The sequence below is a fragment of the Meriones unguiculatus genome, chromosome 14 (assembly GCF_030254825.1).
Source record: "Meriones unguiculatus strain TT.TT164.6M chromosome 14, Bangor_MerUng_6.1, whole genome shotgun sequence".
Classification (NCBI taxonomy): Eukaryota; Metazoa; Chordata; class Mammalia; order Rodentia; family Muridae; genus Meriones; species Meriones unguiculatus.
This window is the reverse complement of record NC_083361.1, coordinates 48,119,704-48,136,590: the sequence shown is the minus strand read 5'-3', so window position 1 is coordinate 48,136,590 and position 16,887 is coordinate 48,119,704. Positions and strand designations below refer to the sequence as shown.

At 41.1% G+C, this 16,887-nt stretch overlaps 1 long non-coding RNA gene and 3 other non-coding genes across 4 annotated transcripts in view; all 4 read left to right on the top strand.

The window, feature by feature from the left end:
• Positions 1–16,887, top strand: part of LOC132647037 (uncharacterized) — a 178,160-nt gene that overhangs the window by 40,612 nt on the left and 120,661 nt on the right. The gene's annotated exons all lie outside the window — the stretch shown is intronic.
• Positions 1,700–1,764, top strand: LOC132647691 (small nucleolar RNA SNORD109A). Its single transcript, XR_009586037.1, has one exon. It is a non-coding gene; the product is annotated as a small nucleolar RNA SNORD109A (small nucleolar RNA).
• LOC132647349 (small nucleolar RNA SNORD109A) lies at positions 5,900–5,964 on the top strand. The gene has a single exon (XR_009585717.1). It is a non-coding gene; the product is annotated as a small nucleolar RNA SNORD109A (small nucleolar RNA).
• LOC132647400 (small nucleolar RNA SNORD109A) lies at positions 9,460–9,524 on the top strand. The gene has a single exon (XR_009585768.1). It is a non-coding gene; the product is annotated as a small nucleolar RNA SNORD109A (small nucleolar RNA).

Sequence of the window (16,887 nt, the reverse complement as noted above, 5' to 3'; positions counted from 1 at the left end):
AATAGTTGGTTCTGGGAAAGACTGAACTGCTGGCAGACTTGAAGGTCGGGACACTTTAGAAAGTCAAGGTTTCCTAGACGCATTTTCTTTTCTGATAACCTTCATACTTATTATGTTGCAGGCTAAAACTTGGAGAGGTGCTTCCCTTCTGGCAGGACAGGTAAGTGACGCTGCTTCCCATTGTGTCTTTTGGTTGTAGGCAGGCTGCATTCTCGCCTGACTAAATATTTACCTACTGTGTACCACTAGAGATGAGATTTATTTAACGTCCTTCTCATGACTAAACATCCTAGGCTTCGTCTTGCCTCTTGATGGTAGAACACTTGCTATGTCCCTGCCATTGTAGGGGACTTAGGTAGGTAGTCCCAACCCAAGCAAGTGACAAGGATACTACCTAATACCATTATTATGTTGATGTGCATTTGGAAAACCAAAAGTTGGGTGAAGTTATTGGCATATTTGACTTTCTTTTGAAGCTACCATTGAAGCTTCCAATTCTAAATAATATATCCAGAAGTACTAAAAAAAGCCTTCTCCCAGCTCCTTCCCTTATCGACATTCAAGCTCAAAGAATTAAACTCTTATTTCTGCCCTGACAGGTGTGGAACCCAAAGGAAGATGATAAGGTGTTAGGAATCTAGACCCCTAGAGCACAGAACAATATCCCTCACAAATTTCATCTATCCTTGATCCTTTGGCGTGGATACTAAGAGAGCAACCCATGCGTTTTCACTTCCTTGTTAGTAGCATGGAAACATGCAATCTTGCCCTCTAAAATTCAGGTGAATTTTCATAAGGTTTTCAAAAACCCAAACAGAGCTGACAATGAACCATATTTATTCTTTTTATAAATGATTATGGATTATGTTGAGCCAGAAATCTAGTTGTCCATTGTCAGAACAAAACAAAACAAAACTAAGAATATTTTTGGTATTAAATGCAATGCCTTCCTTCATCTTGGAAACTGGGTGGTGTTGAGTTCATTTGAAGAAACATGACATGAGATTTGATAAGAAGAGAAGGTTCAGGAATCAGGCACACAGAACCCAACTCCTGTCCCTGTCAATGTCCTGTGGGATACCTGGTGATGTATATGGACCAAAATGTAGCTTGGCCTGTGTGTTGCTTTTTGTTGTCCAAGGAAATATGGAAGGAGCTGGTGGTCATGCGACATACATCACAAAATCCTCCAGAGCACTGACAATTGCAGGACAACTCGAAGGCTCAATACTGTGCACTGTAAGATGGAGAGGAACATACATGGAAGACAGGGAACAGGAGGAGGAAGTGTAAAGGCAGGAAAAGAGGAAGAGCATAGAATCAAAACCGCAAATTAGGATGTTGAAAAAATCTTATCTAGATAGGAAAAAAAGTCATTTTGTTTTCTTAAATGTTTTCTCTCTTCTTACCAAATCTTTGTTGTACAGATTAAATACATAAGTTCAAGGAACATTCACAGGTACCCGATTTGGGGCCAGTGACACCCACCAAAGGCAATGTGTTGACCTCTATTTTTCTCATATGGTGTCAAAGGGGAAAGGCTCTTTAATCCTGTCCTCTGTGTTTCCCCACCACCTTTGACAGAATGAGCTACATGCCTCTTGCACAGTTTTGAACTTCCTTGTCAAGGCCCAGGAGTCTAGCTCTCTGGGGTTTCACTTGGTAGGTGAAAACTCATGTGTTGAGCGAAGGCCTTTCTGGATCTATGATGAAAACAGGTATCTGAGGACGTTGACTGACTTGAACAGATGCGATCTGAGGTCCAGATATGAGGTCTTCGTGAGACCCATGAGGAGTTCAGAGCCTGCCTTGCACACTTCCCTCTTCAGAGAGGATGAGAACTGTGCAGTATGGGATCAGATTCTGAGATTTTTCGAAAAAGGCCTCATAACAGTACCATACTTTTTTGATACAATCTGCATTACTTTCTATTTTCAAAGAGATAGAAATGATTCCAACTGATAGGGAGACAACCTTTACTATAGGAGTAGGCACATATATCAGGTAGAGATGACTGTAGGTGCAAATGACGTACTCAAAAAATATGTAAGAACTGATGAATTTGAACGTGCTGCTCATTCCTAGTCTCCGGCTATGTACCCTTGCACATATGTGGTAAAGTGTCAGGAGGGGAGGTTAGGGCTCATACCAGTAGTCTCAAGAATATTGGAGGACAATGACTGCCCTCGCACTTTACCCAAAGTTGTGTAAAGGCTGACGTATAACAAATAATTAAAGGATCATTCAATTTATATAGAGGGAAAATTGAAATGGTCTTTCCTGTTGGAGGCTGGGTAAATTCTAGATAATAATGGCTAGGTGAGAAGCCAGGGCATCTGTTTGAGACATTCCCTAGTTTTATTGGTGTTCATCATTTATGTCTTAGCTGCCAAAATCTTCCAGAGCATGTTGTGTTTACCTATCTCTCTCTCACATGGAAACCATCTCAGTTGATCCAAAATGAGAAATGACAATTGGGCTTTGCTTTCTGTTATTTGTTGTTGTTGTTTCTGTTTTCCTCCTGGGTACATTCATCCTCTTATTGCCGCTCTCACACAGATGCAAATCATCTATTCTAACAAAATTTGCGTGTTACCCAAGATTTTTGAAAACAACTATTCCTTCATGAAACAAGGAAAGATATTTCTAAAGAACATGTTGCTAGCTGGTAGATCTACAATCCTAATAATGGATCAGAGGCGCTAACTCTCCAATGAAACAAGAAAGAACCACACACTGAATCTTCTTAACATCCTCATGATGAACACAATTAATTCAGAACTGACACGCACATACATGTATATATATATATATATATATATCTTACTACTAACAGACTTTTACGAAGCTGGAGCATAGGACTCTTGGTAACACTTGCTGGATACACAATTTCTAAAGCCATGGTTGAAGCTTGAATATCCAATAAAGGACATCATGTAATCTCAGATGTGTAGTACAACATACTCGATAAAAAGCAACCCAGTGTATTTGACCACGGGCTAGTCAGCTAGTGCGTAGAAAACATCTTCTTTTCATCAGATTTAACCTGAAGCAGGGTAGATGATTCCAACGCTATTCCAAGTGGAAGAGTTGCTTCTATTTTCCACCTGCATGCATTATTCCTCTTATTGCAGCTCTCACACAGATGCACATCATCTATTCTAACAAAATTTGCGTGTTACACAAGATCTATGAAAACAACTATTCCTTTAAAAAACAAGGCAAGATATTTCTAAAGAACATGTTGCTAGCTGGTAGACCCACAGTCCTGATAATGGAGCAGACACGCTAACTCTCCAATGAAACAAGAACGAACCACACACTGAATCTTCTTAATATCCTCATGAACTTAATTAATTCAGAACTGACACACACACACACACAGATATATATATATATATATATATATATATATATATATATATATATATATATATATATATATATATTACTACTAACAGACTTTTAGGAAGCAGGAGGATAGGACTCTTGGTAACTCTTGCTGGATAAACAATTTCTACAACCATGGTTGAAACTTGAATATCCAATCAAGGACAACATGTAATCTCAGATATGTAGTACAACATACTCTATTAAAAAGCAACCCATGAGTATTTGCCCACAGGCTAGTCAGTTAGTGCGTATAAAACATCTTCTTTTCATCAGATTTAACCTGAAGCATGGTAGATGATTCCAACGCTCTTCCAAGTGGAAGACTTGAGTTCCATGAATCGAGACATGGTAACATACATGTAGACAAAAAGGCACCTTTGGATTCCCCTTTCTTCCAAGATCAGGTTGCATGGCATGGAAGAAATCTAAAGTCAATTATGGAATACTCTGTTGGATAAACAAGGAAAGAATTCCATGCACAGAAGATAAATTTCAATGACACCCTGAAATCTCAAAGATACCATAGGGCTTACTGACTTTCACCTCTGTGCAACTTGTTCGTTTTGACATTGAGAAATGAGGAGGAGTTAAGAATGACCATACTGCAATGCTATAGGCAGTGCCTCTTCTTTGCTTTGTTGAACTTCCTTGCTGCCCACTGAGAGGCATCCACACTGTGTCTGCTGGCACTGGCAAAGATGCTCTCACAGACAGCTTTTGAGGAAGCCATCAGAAGAAGAGAAATTTTTGCCCCAGTGGCTAAAATCTGAGGGGATTGGAAGGGAGGAAATGAATTCAATAGTTGGTTCTGGGAAATACTGAACGGCTGGCAGACTTGAAGGTCGGGACACTTTAGAAAGTCAAGGTTGCCTAGACGCATTTCCTTTTCTGATAACCTTCATACTTATTATGTTGCAGGCTAAAACTTGGAGAGGTGCTTCCCTTCTGGCAGGACAGGTAAGCAGTGACGCTGCTTCCCCTGGTGTCTTTTGTTTGTAGGCAGGCTGAAGTCTCGGCTGACTAAATATTTACCTACTGTGTACCTCTAGAGATGAGAATCATTTGACGTCCCTCTTATGGCTAAACAACCAAGGCTTCATCTTGCCTCTTGCTGGTGGAACACTTGTTATGGCCCTGGCATTGTAGGGGACTTAGCTAGGTAGTCCCAACCCAAGCAAGTGACAAGGATACTACCTAATACCATTAGTATGTTGATGTGCATTTGGAAAACCATTAGTTGGGTGAAGTTATTGGACTATGTGACTTTCTTTTGTAGCTACCCTTGAAGCTTCCAATTTTAAATAATATATCCAGAAGTAGTAAGAAAAGCCTTCTCCCAGCTCCTTCCCTTATGGACATTCAAGCTCAAAGAATTAAACTCTTCTTTCTGCCCTGACAGGTGTGGAACCCAAAGGAAGATGATAGGGTGTTAGTAGTCTAGACCCCTAGAGCACAGAACAATAACCCTCTCAAATTTCATCTATCCTTGATCCTCTGGCGTGGATACTAAGAGAGCAACCCATGCGTTTTCACGTCCTTGTAAGTAGCATGGAAACTTGCAATCTTGCCCTCTAAAATTCAGGTTAATTGCCATAAAGTTTTCGCAGCCCCAAACAGAGCTGACAATGAACCATGATTATTCTTTTTATAAATGATTATGGATTATGTTGAGCCAGAAATCTAGTTGTCCATTGTCGGAAATCAAAACAAAACAAAACAAAACGGAGAATATTTTTGGTATTAAATGCAATGCCTTCCTTCATCTTGGAAACTGGGTGGATTTGAGTTCATTTGAAGAAACATGACATGAGAGGTGATAAGAAGAGAAGGTTCAGGAATCAGGAACACAGAACCCAACTCCTGTCCCTGTCAATGTCCTGTGGGATACCTGGAAATGTATATGGACCAAAATGTAGCTTCGCTTCTGTGTTCCAATTTGTTGTCCAAGGAAATATGGAACGAGCTGGTGGTCATGTGACATACATCACAAAATCCTCCAGAGCATTGACAATTGCAGGACAACTGGAAGGCTCAATACTGGGCACTGTAAGATGGAGAGGAACATACATGGAAGAAAGGAACAGGAGGAGGAATCCTAAAGTAGGGTTAAGAGGAAGAGCATAGAATCAAAACCGCAAATTAGGATGTTGAAAAAAATCTTATCTAGATAGGAACAAAGTCATTTTGCTTACTTGAATGTTTTCTCTATTCTTACCAAAATCTCTGTTGTAAAGATTAAGTACATAAGTTCAGGGAACATTCACAGCTACCCGATTTGGGGCCAGTGACACCCACCAATTGCAATGTTTTGACCTCTATTTTTCTCATATGGTGTCTGAGGGGAAAGGCTCTTTAATCCTGTCCTCTGTGTTCCCCCACCACCTTTGACAGAATGAGCTACATGCCTCCTGCACAGTTTTGAAATTCCTTGTCAAGGCCCAGGAGTCTAGCTCTCTGGGGTTTCACTTGGTAGGTGAAAACTCATGTGTTGAGCGAAGGCCTTTCTGGATCTGTGATGACAACAGGTATCTGAGGACGTTGACTGACTTGAGCAGATGTGATCTGAGGTCCAGATATGAGGTCCTTGTGAGACCCATGAGGATTTCAGAGCCTGCCTGGCACTCTTCCCTCTTCAGAGAGGATGAGAACTGTGCAGTTTGGCATCAGATTCTGAGATTTTTCGAAAAAGGCCTCATAACAGTACCCATACTTGGTTTGATACATTCTTCATTGCTTTCTATTTTCAAAGAGATTGAAATGATTCCAAGTGATAGGGAGACAGCCTTTACTATAGGAGTAGGCACATATATCAGGTAGAGATGACTGTAGGTGCAAATGATATACTCAAAAAATATCTAAGAACTGATGAATTCGAACGTGCTGCTCATTCCTAGTCTCCGGCGATGTACCCTTGCACATATGTGGTAAAGTGTCAGGAGGGGAGGTTAGGGCTCCTGCCAGTAGTCCCAAGAATATTGGAGGACAATGACTGCCCTCGCACTTTACCCAAAGTTGTGTAAAGGCTGACATATAACTAATAATTAAAGGATCATTCAATTTATATAGAGGGAAAATTGAAACGGTCTTTCCTGCTGGAGGCTGGGTAAATTCTAGATAATAATGGCTAAGTGAGAAGCCAGGGCACCTGTTGGAGACATTCCCTAGTTTTATTGGTGTTCATCATTTATGTCTTAGCTGCCAAAATCTTCCAGAGCATGTTGTGTTTACCTATCTCTCTCTCGCATGGAAACCATCTCAGTTGATCCATCATGAGAAATGACAATTGGGCTTTGCTTTCTGTTATTTGTTGTTGTTGTTTCTGTTTTCCTCCTGGGTACATTCATCCTCTGATTGCCGCTCTCACACAGATGCAAATCATCTATTCTAACAAAATTTGCCTGTTACCCAAGATCTATGAAAACAACTATTCCTTTATGTAACAAGGAAAGATATTTCTAAAGAACATGTTGCTAGCTGGTAGACCCACAGTCCTGATAATGGATCAGATGCGCTAACTCTTCAATGAAACAAGAAAGAACCACACACTGAATCTTCTTAACATCCTCATGATGAACACAATTAATTCAGAACTGACACACACATATATGTATATATATATATATATATCTTACTACTAACAGACTTTTACGAAGCTGTAGCATAGGACTCTTGGTAACACTTGCTGGATACACAATTTCTAAAGCCATGGTTGAAGCTTGAATATCCAATCAAGGACATCATGTAATCTCAGATGTGTAGTACAACATACTCGATAAAAAGCAACCCAGTGTATTTGACCACGGGCTAGTCAGTTAGTGCGTAGAAAACATCTTCTTTTCATCAGATTTAACCTGAAGCATGGTAGATGATTCCAACGCTCTTCCAAGTGGAAGACTTGAGTTCCATGAATCGAGACATGGTAACATACATGTAGACAAAAAGGTATCTTTGGATTCCCCTCTCTTCCAAGATGAGGTTGCATGGCAGGGAAGAAATCTAAAGTCAATTATGGAACACTCTGTTGGATAAACAAGGAGAGAATTCCATGCACAGAGGACAAATTTCAATGACATCCTGAAATCTCAAAGATACCATTGGGCTTACTGACTTTCACCTCTGTGCAACTTGGTCGTTTTGACTTTGAGAAAGGAGGAGTTAAGAATGACCATACTGCAATGCTATACGCACTGCTTCTTCTTTGCTTTGTCCAACTTCCTCGCTGCCCACTGAGAGGCGTCCACACTGTGCCTGCTGGCACTGGCAAAGATGCTCTCACAGACAGCTTCTGAGGAAGTCATCAGAAGAAGAGAAATCCTTGCCAGAGTGGCTAAAATCTGAGGGGATTGGAAGGGAGGAAATGAATTCAATAGTTGGTTCTGGGAAAGACTGAACTGCTGGCAGACTTGAAGGTCGGGACACTTTAGAAAGTCAAGGTTGCCTAGACGCATTTCCTTTTCTGATAACCTTCATACTTATTATGTTGCAGGCTAAAACTTGGAGAGGTGCTTCCCTTCTGGCAGGACAGGTAAGTGACGTTGCTTCCCATTGTGTCTTTTGTTTGTAGGCAGGCTGCATTCTCGCCTGACGAAATATTTACCTACTGTGTACCACAAGAGATGAGAATTATTTAACGTCCCTCTCATGGCTAAACAACCTAGGCTTCGTCTTGCCTCTTGATGGTGGAACACTTGCTATGGCCCTGGCATTGTAGGGGACTTAGCTAGGTAGTCCCAACCCAAGCAAGTGACAAGGATACTACCTAATACCATTAGTATTTTGAGGTGCATTTGGAAAACCAACAGTTGGGTAAAGTTATTGGCATATTTGACTTTCTTTTGAAGCTACCATTGAAGCTTCCAATTCTAAATAATATATCCAGAAGTACTAAGAAAAGCCTTCTCCCAGCTCCTTCCCTTATCGACATTCAAGCTCAAAGAATTAAACTCTTATTTCTGCCCTGACAGGTGTGGAACCCAAAGGAAGATGATAGGGTGTTAGGAGTCTAGACCCCTAGAGCACAGAACAACAACCCTCACAAATTTCATCTATCCTTGATCCTCTGGCGTGGATACTAAGAGAGCCACCCATGCGTTTTCACTTCCTTGTAAGTAGCATGGAAACATGCAATCTTGCCCTCTAAAATTCAGGTGAATTGCCATAAAGTTTTCGAAAACCCAAACAGAGCTGACAATGAACCATATTTATTCTTTTTATAAATGATTATGGATTATGTTGAGCCAGAAATCTAGTTCTGTCCATTGTCAGAACAAAACAAAACAAAACTGAGAATATTTTTGGTATTAAATGCAATGCCTTCCTTCATCTTGGAAACTGGGTGGTGTTGAGTTCATTTGAAGAAACATGACATGAGAGGTGATACGAAGAGAAGGTTCAGGAATCAGGCACACAGAACCCACCTCCTGTCCCTGTCAATGTCCTGTGGGATACCTGGTGATGTATATGGACCAAAATGTAGCTTGGCCTGTGTGTTGCTTTTTGTTGTCCAAGGAAATATGGAAGGAGCTGGTGGTCATGCGACATACATCACAAAATCCTCCAAAGCATTGACAATTCCAGGACAACTGGAAGGCTCAATACTGTGCACTGTAAGATGGAGAGGAACATACATGGAAGACAGGGAACAGGAGGAGGAAGTGTAAAGGCGGGTTAACATGAAGAGCATAGAATCAAAACCGAAAATTAGGATGTTGAAAAAATCTTATCTAGATAGGAAAAAAAGTCATTTTGCTTTCTTGAATGTTTTCTCTATTCTTACCAAATCTTTGTTGTAAAGATTAAATACATAAGTTCAGGGAACATTCACAGGTACCCGATTTGGGGCCGGTGACACCCACCAAAGTCAATGTGTTGACCTCTATTTTTCTCCTATGGTGTCAAAGGGGAAAGGCTCTTTAATCCTGTCCTCTGTGTTTCCCCAGAACCTTTGACAGAATGAGCTACATGCCTCCTGCACAGTTTTGAACTTCCTTGTCAAGGCCCAGGAGTCTAGCTCTCTGGGGTTTCACTTGGTAGGTGAAAACTCATGTGTTGAGCGAAGGCCTTTCTGGATCTAGGATGACAACAGGTCTCTGAGGACGTTGACTGACTTGAACAGATGCGATCTGAGGTCCAGATATGAGGTCCTCGTGAGACCCATGAAGATTTCAGAGCCTGCCTTGCACTCTTCCCTCTTCAGAGAGGATGAGAACTGTGCAGTATGGCATCAGATTCTGAGATTTTTCGAAAAAGGCCTCATAACAGTACCCATACTTGGTTTGATACAATCTTCATTGCTTTCTATTTTCTTTTTTTTTTTTTTTTTTTCCAAGTCTTAAACCAATTTTATTTCATTTCTGGGGCATAACACGGAAGGCTGAAAACTCAGGTGGAGGGGCTTTCTTAATGACGAGCAGCCCTTGCAAGGAGCCTAATGTACCTAACCACAGCCCTTTAGCTCCAAGAATTTCCATTACCGTGCTTTCAATACTGAACTGTGATTTCCCACAGACCCATTAAAATGCCTTCTATTGAAGCAGGCTTCTGAAACCGATTACTGTAATGTATTCCTCCCCACTGTCCTCCCTGTATGGATTGCTCTCCCCTGGGCCAGGATTCAGATTCCTGGATGCGCACACAATTCACCCATCAGAAATTCTTAATTAGTGAATCACTGTTCACTTTTAAAGAGAAAACACAAATACATAAATTTCACACTTATTTCTTAAAGGAAGCAAATTTTATGTCTTTTGGTCATATGTTCAATTGGCATGCACTAGATTTTTTTTTTTTTCCTTTGCAAAACACTTAAGGATCTTTTTATTACAAATTATTACAAGCTGCAGCTTCTGCTCATACCCCCACCGCTAAAGAGGTGTGAGCCGAGAGCCTCATGCTCAGGTTAATTGGGTGATTTTTTTTTTTTTTGCAATGCAGTTTATTCAGGAACATTGAACAATCCTCGGACCCCGGGGAAAGCCAGCCCACAGCTTAAATAGCCTCTGGGTAGCCAACCCAGGCGTGCCACGGGGGCAATGCAGATAGGTCCACATACATAGAAGCAAGCCAGATCCTCGGCCTTAGCCAAGTGTGGAGTTGTTCGTGACAGAGAGCACTCACCATCGGGAAGGTGGAAGGCGGAAACCAGCTCCATCTTTAAGGCATAGCATTCCGCAGCTCTCTACAGTTCCCCCTTTTTGTTTTAGACGCATCAGGCAAGAGTAGAGGTCTGATCTCTGATATTAGAAATAAATTGGGACTTTGTACAGATGTTCATTTAGGTGTCATCCACCCAAAGAGCATCAGACCCGTCCGATACCTTTTTCTCAGAGGCGGGACCTGGGGCATCAACCCGCATGCAATCAGACATGCTCTTCTCTGGGTCCAAAGCTGCTGACCCTGAGTGCAGTGCTTAGCCTCGCATCCTGAGCGTATCATTTTAGCTTTTTATGGTATCCAACCATGCTTGGGGAGAATGTCCTGCTTCAATGGCTGTAAAGGCCTGAATGATCATGGCTGCATCACACTGTTGTGAGACTCTAATCTTGCATATATACCACAGGCAAACCAAGGAGACCAACACCAGAAGGCCTGCTAACACTCCCATGCCCACCCATTCCTTCAGATGATTCATGGCTGCAGCAATCCATGTTGATAATCCTGTGGCTAGTCCTGCGTCCACTCCGGTAGAATTTACTGTGACAATGGCCACTCTCAGCTGCTCCATCGTAGTATCGAATTCTCCAGTCCAATTACCTAAAATATAGCTCAACAATTGTTTAGACAGATTTGCAGCGCAGGAGAAATTCTCATGTTGTATGCTAGTGACACAAAGTCCAGCATACTTTCATTGACAGCCAGGTTGAGCGATTTGCCATAGGGTATCAATTTGCTCCTGCAAGAGGTCAAATCTGATTGAACACCATCAAGCTTCCTTTTAGTTGAGCATTAATTCCTTTATGTACAACTAAGGCATGAGCTACATTGGCTAAATGATTATTCAGGGTCTGAGCCGTCTGCCCAGTATGACTCATGGCTAATGCCCTGGTGGTAGCTCCAACAGCCATCAATGAGATGGTAGTAACAATGGTGGCTGTAGTTCCAAGATCCCTTTTCTGTCTGAAGAGAGTCATAGCGTGAGGGGCATCAATGGGCATAGGCACCCAGTGAGGCATGCGAGTAACCAGGGCATACCTAACTTTACTAGCATTCCAGCATTGGGCAAAAAAGCAAGTATCATTACCACAATTACTTGGCTCTATCTGGCTATTAATGAATAAAAATGGGGGATATAGACAAACAGGTGTGGGCTTATAGGAAATATTATGAGAAGCCTTAACCCCTCGTTGGAACATCTTGCGTCAGTTCTAGAACTAGCAGTGGTGGTGTCCGAGGTCTGAGTAGGTTCAGGAGACCATTGCCCCCAGGGGCGAGACGTGCTCCATGCCAATTGACTAACTCCATGTTTTCCTCCAATTTTGAAAGTCATTTAAGGTTCTTAAATTATTTTTTCCCTTTTTTCTTAAATTTTTCATCAATTACACTTTATTCATTCTGCATCCCCCCATAAGCCCCTCCCTCCTCCCATCCCAATCCCACCCTCCCTCCTCCCTCTGCTTGCATGCCACTCCCCAAGTCCACTAATAGGGGAGGTTCTCCTCTCCTTTCTGATCTTAGTCTGTCAGTTCACATCAAAAGTGGCTGTATTGTCCTCTACTGTGGCCTGGTAAGGCTGCTCCCCCCCCCCCAGAGGGAGGTGATCAAAGAGCAGGCCAATCAGAGTATGTCAGAGGCAGTCCCTCTTCACATTACTATGTAACCCAATTGGACTCTGAACTGCCCTGTGCTACATCTGTGCAGGGGTTCTAGGTTATCTCCATGATTAGTCCTTGGTTGGAGTATGAGTCTCTGGGAAGTTCCCTATGTTCAAATTTTCTTGTTCTGTTGCTCTCCTTGTGGAGACCCTGTCCTCTCCAGCTCTTACTATTTCCCAGTTCTTACCTAAAATCCCGTTCACTCTGCCCAACAGTTGCCCATCAGGCTCAGCATCTGCTTTGATAGTCTGAAGGGCAGAGGCTTTCAGAGGCCCTCTGTGATAGGTTCCTAGGTTGTTTCCTGTTTTCTTCTTCTTCTGATGTCCATCCTCTTTGCCTTTCTGGATGGGGATTGGACGTTTTAGTTAGGGTCCTCTCTCTTGCTTAGTTTCTTTAGATGCACAGGTTTTAGTGGGTTTGTCCTATGTTGTATGTCTATATGAGTGAGTATATACCATGTGTGTCTTTTTGCTTCTGAGACAACTCACTCAGGATGATCCTTTCCAGATCCCACCATTTACCTGCAAATTTCATGATTTCCTTATTTTTCATTGCTGAGTAATATTCCATTGTGTAGATGTACCACAATTTCTGCATCCATTCTTCAATTGAGGGGCATCTGGGTTGTTTCCAGCTTCTGGCTATTACAAATAAAGCTGCTACAAACATGGTTGAGCAAATGTCCTTTTTGTGTACTTGAGCCTCTTTTGGATATATGCCCAGTAGTGGTATGGCTGGATCTTGAGGAAGCGCTATTCCTAGTTGTCTGAGAAAGCGCCAGATTGATTTCCAGAGTGGTTGTACAAGTTTACATTCCCACCAGCAGTGGAGAAGGGTTCCCCTTTCTCCACAACCTCTCCAGCATGTGTTGTCACTTGAGTTTTTGATCTTGGCCATTCTCATGGGTGTAAGGTGAAATCTCAGGGTTGTTTTGATTTGCATTTCCCTAATGGCTAATGAGGTTGAGCATTTCTTTAAGTGCTTCTCGGCCATTCGGTATTCCTCTACAGAGAATTCTCTGTTTAGCTCTGTTCCCCATTTTTTAAGTGGATTACTTGGTTTGCTGCTTTTCAGCTTCTTTAGTTCTTTATATATACTGGATATGAGTCCTCTGTCAGATAAAGGGTTGGTGAAGATTCTTTCCCAATCTGTAGGTGGTCGCTTTGTTTTGATGACGGTGTCCTTTGCTTTACAGAAGCTTTTCAGTTTCATGAGGTCCCATTTATTGGTTGTTGCTCTTAGAGCCTGTGCTGTTGGTGTTCTGTTCAGGAAGTTTCCCCCTGTACCAATGAGTTCTAGGGTATTTCCCACTTTTTTTTCAAGCCGATTTAATGTGTCTGGTTTTATGTTGAGGTCTTTGATCCACTTGGACTTCAGTTTTGTGCAGGGTGACAAGTATGGATCTATTTTCATTTTTCTACATGTAGACATCCAGTTAGACCAGCACCATTTGTTGAAGATGCTATCTTTTTTCCATTGTATGGTTTTGGCGTCTTTGTCAAAGATCAGGTGTCCATAAGTGTGTGGGTTTATTTCTGGGTCCTCTGTTCGGTTCCATTGATCCACCATTCTGTTTCTATGCCAGTACCATGCAGTTTTTAAAACTGTTGCTCTATAGTACAACTTAAGATCAGGGATGGAGATACCTCCAGAAGATCTTTTATTGTAGAGGATTGTTTTAGCAATTCTGGGTTTCTTGTTATTCCATATGAAGTTGAGAATTTTCCTTTCCAGGTCTGTAAAGAATTGTGTTGGTAATTTGATGGGCATTGCATTGAATCTGTAGATTGCTTTTGGTAAGATGGCCATTTTTACTATGTTAATCCTACCAAGCCATGAGCATGGGAGATCTTTCCATCTTCTCATATCTTCTTCTAATTCTTTCTTCAGAGATTTGAAATTTTTTTCATACAAGTCTTTGACTTCCTTGGTTAGGGTTACTCCGAGGTACCTTATGTCATTTGTGGCTATTGTGAAGGGTGTTGTTTCCTTAATTTCTTTCTCAGCCCTTTTGTCTTTTGTATACAGGAGGGCTACTGATTTTTTTGAGTTAATTTTGTATCCTGCCACTTTGCTGAAGGTGTTTATCAGCTGTAGGAGTTCCCTGGTAGAGTTTTTGGGGTCACTCACGTATACTATCATATCATCTGCAAATAGTGATAATTTGACTTCTTCCTTTCCAATTTGTATCCCCTTGATCTCCTTCAACTGTCTTATTGCTCTAGCAAGGACTTCCAACACTATGTTGAAGAGATATGGAGAGAGTGGGCAGCCTTGTCTTGTCCCTGATTTCAGTGGGATTGCTTTAAGTTTCTCTCCATTCAGTTTGATGTTGGCTATAGGCTTGCTGTATATCGTCTTTACTATGTTTAGATATGTGCCTTATATCCCTGATCTCTCCAATACTTTGAACATGAATGGATGTTGGATTTTGTCAAAGGCTTTTTCAGCATCTAGGGAGATTATCATGTGGTTTTTTTCTTTCAGTTTGTTAATATGGTGGATCACATTGATGGATTTCCGTATATTGAACCACCCCTGCATACCTGGGATGAAGCCTACTTGGTCATAGTGGATAATATCTTTGATGTGTTCTTGGATTCGGTTTGCAAGTATTTTATTAAGTATTTTTGCATCAATGTTCATAAGGGAGATAAGCCGGAAATTCTCTTTCTTTGTTGAGTCTTTGTGAGGTTTAGGTACCAAGGTGACTGTGGCTTCATAGAATGAATTTGGTAATATTCCTTCTGTTTCTATTTTGTGGAATAGTTTGAAGAGAATTGGTGTTAGCTCTTCTTTGAAGGTCTGGTAGAATTCTGCGCTGAAGCCATCTGGTCCTGGGCTTTTTTTGGATGGGAGACTTTTGATGACCGCTTCTATTTCTTTGGGGGATATAGGTCTATTTAGTTGATTTACCTGGTCCTGGTTCAGCTTTGGTAAGTCAAATCGATCAAGAAAATTGTCCATTTCATTTAGATTTTCAAATTTTGTGGCATATAGACTTTTGAAGTAAGTCCTAATGATTGTTTGGATTTCCTCAGTGTCTGTAGTTATATCCCCCTTTTCATTTCTGATTTTGTTGATTTGGGTGGTGTTTCTCTGCCTTTTAGTTAGCCTGGCTAAGGGTTTGTCGATCTTGTTGATTTTCTCAAAGAACCAGCTCTTGGTTTCATTGATTCTTTGAATTGTTTTATTTGTTTCCAATTGATTGATTTCAGCCCTGAGTTTGATTATTTCCAGCCGTCTACTCCTTCTTGGTGTGTCTGCTTCTTCTTTTTCTAGGGTTTTTAATTGAGCCATTAGGGTGCTTGAATGAGCTGTCTCGAATTTCTTCTTGAAGGCACTTAGTGCTATGAACTTTCCTCTTAGCACTGCTTTCATTGTGTCCCACAAGTTCGGGTATGTTGTGTCTTCATTTTCATTGATTTCTAGAAAGACTTTAATTTCTTTCTTTATTTCTTCCCTGACCCAGCTGTCATTTAGTAACAAGTTGTTCAGTTTCCATGTGTGTGTAGGCTTTTTGTTATTTCTGTTATTGTTGAGGTCCAGCTTTATTCCATGGTGATCAGACAAGATACATGGGATTATTTCAATCTTCTTGTATCTGTTGAGGCTCGCTTTGTGACCCACTATGTGGTCTATTTTGGAGAAGGTTCCATGAGGTGCTGAGAAGAAGGTAAATTCTTTTGTGTTTGGGTGTAAAGTTCTGTAAATATCTGTTAGGTCCATTTGATTCATGACCTCTGTCAGAGACATTGTTTCTTTGTTTAATTTCTGTTTGGTTGACCTGTCCTTTGTTGAGAGTGGGGTGTTGAAGTCTCCCACTATTAATGTGTGTGGATCTATATGTGCTTTAAATTTTATCAATGTTTCTTTCACAAATGTGGGTGCCCTTGTATTTGGGGCATAGATGTTCAGGATTGTGATGTCTTCCTGGTGGAATTTTCCCTTGATGAGTATGAAGTGTCCTTCCCCATCTCTTTTGATTAATTTTGGTTGAAAATCTATTTTATCAGATATTAGAATGGCTACTCCTGCTTGCTTCTTGGGTCCGTTTGCTTGGAAAGTCGTCTTCCAACCCTTTACCCTCAGGTAATGTCTATCTTTGTGTCTTAGGTGTGTTTCTTGTATGCAACAGATTGCTGGGTTTTGTTTACGTATCCATTCTGTTAATCTGTGTCTTTTTATTGGAGAGTTGAGTCCATTGATGTTGAGAGAGATTAATGACCAGTGGTTGTTAGATCTCTTGATTTTGCTGTTGGCTGTGCTCATCAGGTTGTGTGCTTGGTTGCTTTTTGTTTTACTGAAGTGAGGTTATTTATTTCCTGTGTTTTCTTGAATGTAGCTAGCTTTCTTGGGTTGTATTTTCCCTTCCAGTGTCTTCTGTAATGCTGGATTTGTTTGTAGGTATTGTTGAAATTTGTTTTTGTCATTGAATATCTTGTTTTCTCCATCTATGAGGACTGAGAGTTTTGCTGGGTATAGTAGCCTGGGCTGACATCTGTGTTCTCTTAGGGTCTGCATGATATCTGTCCAGGCCCTTCTGGCTTTCATAGTCTCTGTTGAAAAGTCAGGTGTGATTCTAATGGGTTTGCCATTATATGTTACTTGGCCTTTTTCCCTTGCAGCTTTTAGTATTTTTTCTTTGTTCTGTATACTTACTGTTTTGATTATTATGTGGCGG